The sequence below is a fragment of the Hipposideros armiger genome, unplaced genomic scaffold (genome assembly GCF_001890085.2).
Source record: "Hipposideros armiger isolate ML-2016 unplaced genomic scaffold, ASM189008v1 scaffold_157, whole genome shotgun sequence".
NCBI lineage: Eukaryota > Metazoa > Chordata > Mammalia > Chiroptera > Hipposideridae > Hipposideros > Hipposideros armiger.
In genome coordinates this window covers 3,160,980-3,168,442 of record NW_017731507.1, presented here as the reverse complement: position 1 = coordinate 3,168,442, position 7,463 = coordinate 3,160,980, and the positions used below count along the sequence as shown (strand labels likewise).

General features: G+C 47.4%; 1 long non-coding RNA gene across 3 annotated transcripts; it reads left to right on the top strand.

Annotated features, from left to right (window-relative positions):
* Positions 1 to 40: 40 nt before the first annotated feature.
* LOC109387413 (uncharacterized) lies at positions 41 to 4,636 on the top strand. Of its 3 annotated transcripts, XR_002124989.1 has the most exons (3): positions 41 to 764; positions 2,955 to 3,138; positions 3,334 to 4,636. It is a non-coding gene; the product is annotated as an uncharacterized LOC109387413 (long non-coding RNA). The 3 variants fall into 3 exon arrangements; XR_002124990.1 differs by having other exon boundaries at positions 41 to 285; positions 2,955 to 4,636; XR_002124988.1 differs by having other exon boundaries at positions 2,955 to 4,636.
* Positions 4,637 to 7,463: the final 2,827 nt, after the last annotated feature.

Here is a 7,463-nt window from a genome sequence, read left to right as displayed (position 1 = left end):
ATACGAGTATGTTTGGAAAGGAAGGACCCCAAGCGAATTGCGTCTTCCTCTCCGCCTTCTGGCCGCCGCAGCTTTACGTTTTCTGGTCCCCTCCAACCTGGCTTCTCGGCTTCGGAAGTAAAATCCAACTTGCGGGGTGGACCAAGGCCAAGAGCGCCAAGAACCCATCGGCTCCGCGTTAGCAGCGTGGCTCCCCAGGCCCTTCGGTTGGTTCATCGCTCGCTCGAGGCCGGGAGTGCCGCTCTCACCTGCCTTGGCCCTTGTGTAGCACCTCCGCCCGCTTGGGTGAGCAGAGGGCTGAGACCGAAAGAGCACGGGAATCCGAAGCCGCGTTCCTCCCTTCGCTCCTAACCTGTGTTCTAGGCCAGGCATTCCCTGTCTTGCGTGAGTTTCTGTTCAGTCGCTCATAGAATCAATGACTGAATCCACAGGAGTGTGCTTCTACCGCCGAGAAGGGGCCTTGTTCTCAGACCAGGCCACCCAAGGTCCCTACACCCAGTAAGCTTGCATTCTTGGGAGAGGTGGAAGACGATATCGGAAAAACAATCAGAAACCGTATAATTGCCAATCCTGCTCAATGCTGTGAGGAAACAAAATAGGGTGTTGTGCCAAAAGTGGGGAGCTTTTTTATATGGCTGGTCCTGGAAGGCCTCGTTGTGGAGGTGACATTTTGAGATGAAACCTAGATGACGGACGAGCTGCTTCAACTACAGGTGTAAATGTCCAGAAGGGCCTTCCGGGCAGTAGGCGTGCAAGTACCCCAGGTGAGGTGTGGCTTGAGCTAATAGCACAGAGGAGAGCAGAGAAGGAGGGGCCACAGTCAGGCGGTGGCTGGATCTTGTAGACCTTCGGCTGAGGACAGTGAGGGTCTTGCACTTCTAACCTAAGTCTTCCACTCCCTCCCACCATTGCCACCAACGTGGGTTAGAGAAACCCTCCATTCCCGTGGTACCGGGCACCTTCACGTCCCATTCTCTCCCCTCCTGTGTGCTGGCTTGGCAGGAAAGGGGGAGAGGGGCTATGAGCAAAACCAAGCCTAGAATCTTTCCTTAGTGCAGAAGCGTAATCAGGAGGCCTGCAATGCACCGCCAGCTCTGGGTTTGCCTGGAGGTGTTGGCCAAGGAGGGAGGGGAGGAGGAGAGAGGACGGGAGGGTGAGGAAAGAAGGGACGGGGGAGGGAAGGAGAGAAGGAAGTGTGAGTGAATGAGGTGGGGAAGGAGAGGAATGTCAGAGGAGGACGTGTATGAAAAACCATCTAAGGGGAGAACCTTAGAAATTTCAGAAGCAAGAAGCGTGGAGTTTCATGGAGGGAGTTAAACGATACTAAAGGCGGACATCATTAAAACGGTATCATAGTGGCACGAAAATAAACAGCTTGATGCAACAGAGTAGTTTGCTCTGAACGTGACTTCTAGTTGTGACAACCCAATGGAGAAAGGTTATGCATGGGTCAGTGGGCTGGGTTTCGTGAGGATTACATGAACTAGCAGTGCCCCCTGTACAGTAGGACCCTGGAAAGGGTTATGAATCGATGAGTGCTCAGCAGTGAGTTGGAGCTTGATGAGTCAGTGCAAACTTGGAGGGGAGAAAAACCCCTGAGAAGAGGAATCACCTGAGTTTGAAAAGCTCCAGATGGACGCTGGGCACCCAAAGCCTTCCACCCCCAACGCACCAACACATCCTATTTGTCCCAGCCAGTCCCAACTAAAATATGAAGGAGGCAATTCCGCCCTTCATATTTGAGCACCTTTTCTAAAGTTTTCCTTTGCCCTCAATCCATTCCTGATTCACTTATTCGTTATATGGATCCTGCCAAAAAGGACCGTGTTTGCATTTTGCTTACAGGTTTCCTATTATCTCGCTAAACAAGAGCAGGGACCCAGCACCCTAGCCCTGAAACCTAGAAGAATGCCTGTTATATTGTCAGCTTTCAATCCTTGTTTAGAGTATGACTGAATGATGAAGAAATGAATGCAGAATGGAAAAAAACCCCAGAACAGTGCCCAGCATATGATGAAGCATTCGCCAGATGTTTCTGTATGAAATTTTTGTTTTTGCCTTCTACCATTGTGACACTCTTTATTCTTAGGAAATCTTAATACTCACTGTAACTTAGGTAACATGGTGACAAAAACATTTTGACAGTACTTGAAATAAAAGGACTCGCTAGATAAGCACAGAAGGAGACTAGTCAAGGACCACATAGAAAGAAGACAGGAAAATTCATCACTATGCAATTAATCAAAAGTTCAGATTTCCAGAATGACAGTTTGGACGCTTGGGGACATGAAGAGGCTTCTATTTTGATGATAAAACCGCAGACTGTCAAATATTGTCTTAAGATCACGTTTTTGCAAGGGCTATTTTCATGCCTCCCATAAAAGGTGAGGTAAAGTCAATATCAAATTCATAACCTTGATCCAATTAAATCCAATGATAGAGAAGCTGCCAGGCAGTTTAGAAATTGATTTGCTTTAATAGTTTTATAATCCAATGGAGAGTGTTTTTCAGATATGGAGCCTGGAAATGTCATGAAAAACGGGGTACTCTCTTAGTGACGTTTGAGGGACTATGTAACTTCAACTTTATAGCACAGATTCCAGCTCAAGAAGATCAAACATCTTGTATCCCATTGGAAGGAATCTTCTTTGAGTCCTAAAGTCCCTGAGAGTCTCAGATACCAACTGGGCATGGTCCCAAGACAGGGTTCAGTAACAGGATATCTACAGGGGCCAGGCTGGGGACCAGGTGCTGACAAAGGCATCTCCCGCTTGGCTTTGCATCCCAGCTCCACACAACCACAACGTGTGACCTTGAAAACCCAACTGACCACTTCCTCGTCCTCAAATTTGCCACCTGTTGCCCCTGCTCAATGGCTTTGCTTCCCGTTTTCCCCTAGTCCCAGTCTTCATTGTATTGCACCTTAAGGCAGATGAACTCTTTCTCCCTTGCAGGTGAGGAGCCTCCTTGGGGATGAGTAAGGCGACAGAGGCCAAAAGACCTGCTGTGAGCCTCAATTCCTACTTTCCCATGGTTGTGAGCGTCTTGTGATGAGATGAACAGCTAAGGGCTTGCAGGGAGGTGCTACTCCAGTGACGGTCATCCCAGCGGTAGTCAACAAGCCGGGAAGAATCTCAGGTGCACAGGCACATGCTAATGAGGACCCTGCCTACCTTCTCACCCTGTTCCCCAAGCACATTAACTATAACTGGTTTAGACCATTTTTTAATTTACTTTTATTGTTGCGCAAGAGACACATAGGAGTTTTAGAGAAATTATAAAACATAAATCAGCAAACAGGCAACAATAATAATTTGTCATCTCATTACCTAGAAGTACCCTCTGTTCATCTTCGGGTGATGACTAAGGCTGCTGCAGCATGTCTGACCTGCAAACAGCAGAAACCAAAGGTGAGCCCCCAATGTCCAACCTTCCCCCGCGGTCCAGCCAGCCACCGGGTGGCAGGTGGATCACATTGGACCTCCCAGTCGTGGGTTGGGGGAGATGTGTCTTCATTGGAATAGACACATCAGCTAGATACCAAGTTGCCTTCCTTGCCCGTGATGCTTCTGCCAGCATCACCATCCATGGACTGAAAAATAGCTTATTCACCGTCACAGACTTCCACCTAAAACGGCTTCTGATGAAATAATGTTTCTCCCAAAATGCATGCTCTGTACCCGGTTACAAGTCTGCCTGTAAGAGAAGCCACTGAGACAGGTCTTGGCCACTTTGCTTTTTTGAAGGATGGAAGGCTCCAATTTTGGGCTTGTAACAATGGAAGCCAAAAAGAAATACGAGTATGTTTGGAAAGGAAGGACCCCAAGCCTCCCCTATATGTATTTTTTATTCTTGAAAACCCAACTACAGCAAGTCCTCAAATGTGCCACCCTCTTCCTTTCCTCCAATCCTTTGTTTACCTTTTCCTAGACTTCACCTCACTCTACAGTAGGGCAGGTAAACTTTTGCTCCCATGCAGGTGAGAAGCCTTCCTAGGAATGAATAAGGAGAGGGAGGCAAATGTCACCCAGGGGATGAGGGCACCTTCAAGTCTGGAAGTTAGACCCCAACCCAAATTCTAGTCCTAGCTTTGTGACTTTGAGCTTAGTGACCTTGGACAATTTACTGGACTCATATCGAACCTCAGTTTCTTCATCTATGAAACGAGACACTGCTTCCTACCCTGCCTGCTTCAGACCTGGTCGGAGCACCATTCAGAAATCCATGATGAGGTGGCTCTTTGCAGCCTGTAACGTACTGTGCACTTTTACTACATTACTCGAAGGCGTCTGGACATATGACTGTGGAAGGCAGCTCAAGTCAGGCGTGATGGGGAACGAATGAGCTCTGAGCCAAATGGTGCTCACCTTCACTCCAGATGGCAGTAATTAAAGGACTTAGCTTCAACTGCTCTCCTTTGAAAAAGTGTTTCTTCTCCCTGCCTTGCATTTTGCAATTCTTACATTAACCTTTACATTTATTTTGTGTGTTTCTTAATGTAATTTTTGTCTTTTTCTTTTAAATGATTACATTAGGTAAGATATTCACTTCATCTGTTTAATGAATTCATTCCTTCAGCATTTCAGTGAGCATTATTGATTGCCTGTTTCATGCACTGCTCTCTCTCTCTCTCTCTCTCTCTAAAAAACAGGAGGAATAAAAGAAATGACAATTGAGTAATTAATCCCATATTTACTTGAAGAGATGAGATAAACAAAGCAAAACAATTTACTCATCTCTCTATTGTCTTTGCGTTTCAGTGACTGGCTCATGACAGATGCTCTTCATCGTCATCATTAGTTACATTTATTGAGTGCTTACTGTATGCCTGGCACTGTGCTGAATGCTTCATATTTATACATTTAATCCTAGCAACAAAGTTACTAGATAGGCATTGTGGTTATTCTGTCTGCATTAACCATGATACATTGACACAGAGTTCAAGGTTACATGGCTAAGAAATAATGATCTCAGGATTCAAATGCAGGTTACCTAACTCTGGAGTCTATATTTTTTTAACCACTAAGTCATATTACTTGCTGAGAATGCTGTGCCAGGTGGAAGGCTCAGCATATGCAAAGGCTCAGAGTCAAGGCAGAGCTAGGGGTTTCCAGGGCAAGAGGGTACAGAAGGCTGGAGACGCATGAATGCAGCAGGGGCCATGTGGGGCGGGCTTGCCTGAGTACCAGGCTTATGAACTTGGGGACTGACCACCAGGTGCTTTGATGTGATCCCAGGCGGTTTCAAAAAGGGCTTTCTGATGACTCTGGAGGAGAGCGTGGGAGCGGCAGAAACGAATTCAATGTCAAGACTGTTGGTGGAGCCCAGCTGGGAGATGCTGAATTCCAGAAGGAACGTGGTGGCAGGTCCTGGAGAGCAGGGGGAATGGCTGCGAAGGCGCTCAGGAAGGAGGCTCCCCAAGGATTGGTATCTGGAAAGGAGAGGGCTTGATTACGGGTCCCCTGGCATTTGGGAGACAGAAACAAACCCACCCAATGTCCCAGCCTCCCTCCAGCCTGACTGGGTTCCCTGCTAAGCTGAGCACCCCTCCTCTGGGTCCAGTAATTGGCTCCCTGGGCAGTCTGTTCTTTCTTTCCATCAAATTAAGCTCCTTCCTTTCGGGGTCTTGGTTGTTAAAACACCCTGTTTGCCCGTGCCGTTTCCATATTCCAATTACCCACTGCCATTTCCCAGCTAATGAGCCCATGTGCTTGCGTTCAAGAGCATCTTGTCAGGAGCCTGCTCGTGCCAGAGGGCTGCATGTTCCAGGGAGACACGATTCACAGTGTCTTCAGACAAGGAGAGCCGGGCCGTTTGCTCACCCCCTTCTGGTCCTGATGGACTAGACCTTTGTGCCTCAGTACCTGCCCCCACAGATCCCCCGATGCTCCGTTTACCTTGGAGACCAGAGGAAAAGCTCCCCGCCGACTGGAGAAGCACCCGTTGTTCTCACGGCCATCATCACACGCCCATTGGACCCTTAGTGAATCACCATGCGTGGAGCCTATGAAGTCCAAGGTCTTCCTAATCTCCATCCCTGATTCTTCACAGAGGGGTGGCTGGCACATGGGTGCTAAGTAACCGGACAGAGGATTATGGGTAGCTGCTCATCGATGCTGAGGACAGAGAACTCAGGTTTCTGAGAGTCAGCTGTGGGCAGGAACCCTGTGCCTGAAAAATGCTCGGTGTTTGACCCTGAACTGGTTAAATAACCCTTCTCAGCCTCACCTGGAAGACAGGAAGAAGAAGAATTAGCTTGAGGTGATGTTGCAGGAGTAAGAGAGTTAACAGTTGTAGGCTTTTGGCATATAGAGGCTCTTAATACATAGTAACTGGGATGCTATGAATATTACCATATTCATTATACTAATTATATTATTATGATATACAAATTAGGAGAGAACTTTGGGGTGTCAAGTTCAGTGTTGCTCTACCTGTGGTGACAGCGACCCACATTTTAAATCACAACCCAGTCCACATAATAGAGTAGACTCCTAACTAACTGAAACAGTGCCATTCTGATTATGATGATACCTTCTGATATTTACTGTTCCATATTTTATAAAGCGATTTCAACCTATGTTAGTTTGCTGGCACTGCTGAAAAAAAACAAACAACAACAACAAAAAATAACCTACTACAGACTGGGTGGCTTAAACAACAGAAATTTAGTTTCTCACAGACCTGAACTTCAAGAACAAGGTGTTGGTAGGGCTGGTTTCTTCTGAGGCCTCTCTCCTGGGCTTGCAAATGAACTGCCTTCTCACTGGGTCCTCAAATGGCCTTTTGTCTATGTGTGCCCGCTCCTAGTGCCTCTTGGTGTGTCCAAATTTCCTCTTCTTATAAGTGCGCCAGTCAGATTGGATCAGGGCCCACCCTAACAGCCTGATTTTAACTTAATTACCTCTTTAAAGGCCCTATCTCCAAATACAGTCATACCCTGAGGTACTGGAGGTTAGGGCATCAACATATGAATTGGGGGTGAAGGACACACAACTGGGCCCATAGCATGAGCCCTCCACAGTGACTTCCCATCCCACTAAGGGGCCATGAACCTGGCCTATAGAATATTAACCCAGTTCAATGGATAGCCAAGTCCTTTGGTTTCCACCTGACTATCCCCTCCGAAGGATTCCTATTGTTGAAGACCCGAGATGCTCACCACTTACTGAGTGCACACTCTGTGGCCAGGCCCTGCACTGAGCACCTTCCCTTCCTTACCTCACTAGTTAGCTGGGCAGGTCTTTGTCACGCCTGCCTAAGGAAGCGGGTATTACACAATTTTAAGAATGTATGCAGGTCGCCCAAAATCATGGAACAATGGCTGAGCAGAGATTCAAGCCCAGATTTTTCTCCAAAGCCCGGAAGATGGTGTCCTTGTGTTTGGAAAGCTCTTCTTCACGATGAGATAAAATTTCCCCCTGGTAACGTGCATAGAACACAAGGTGCTAAGGTTCAGGTGT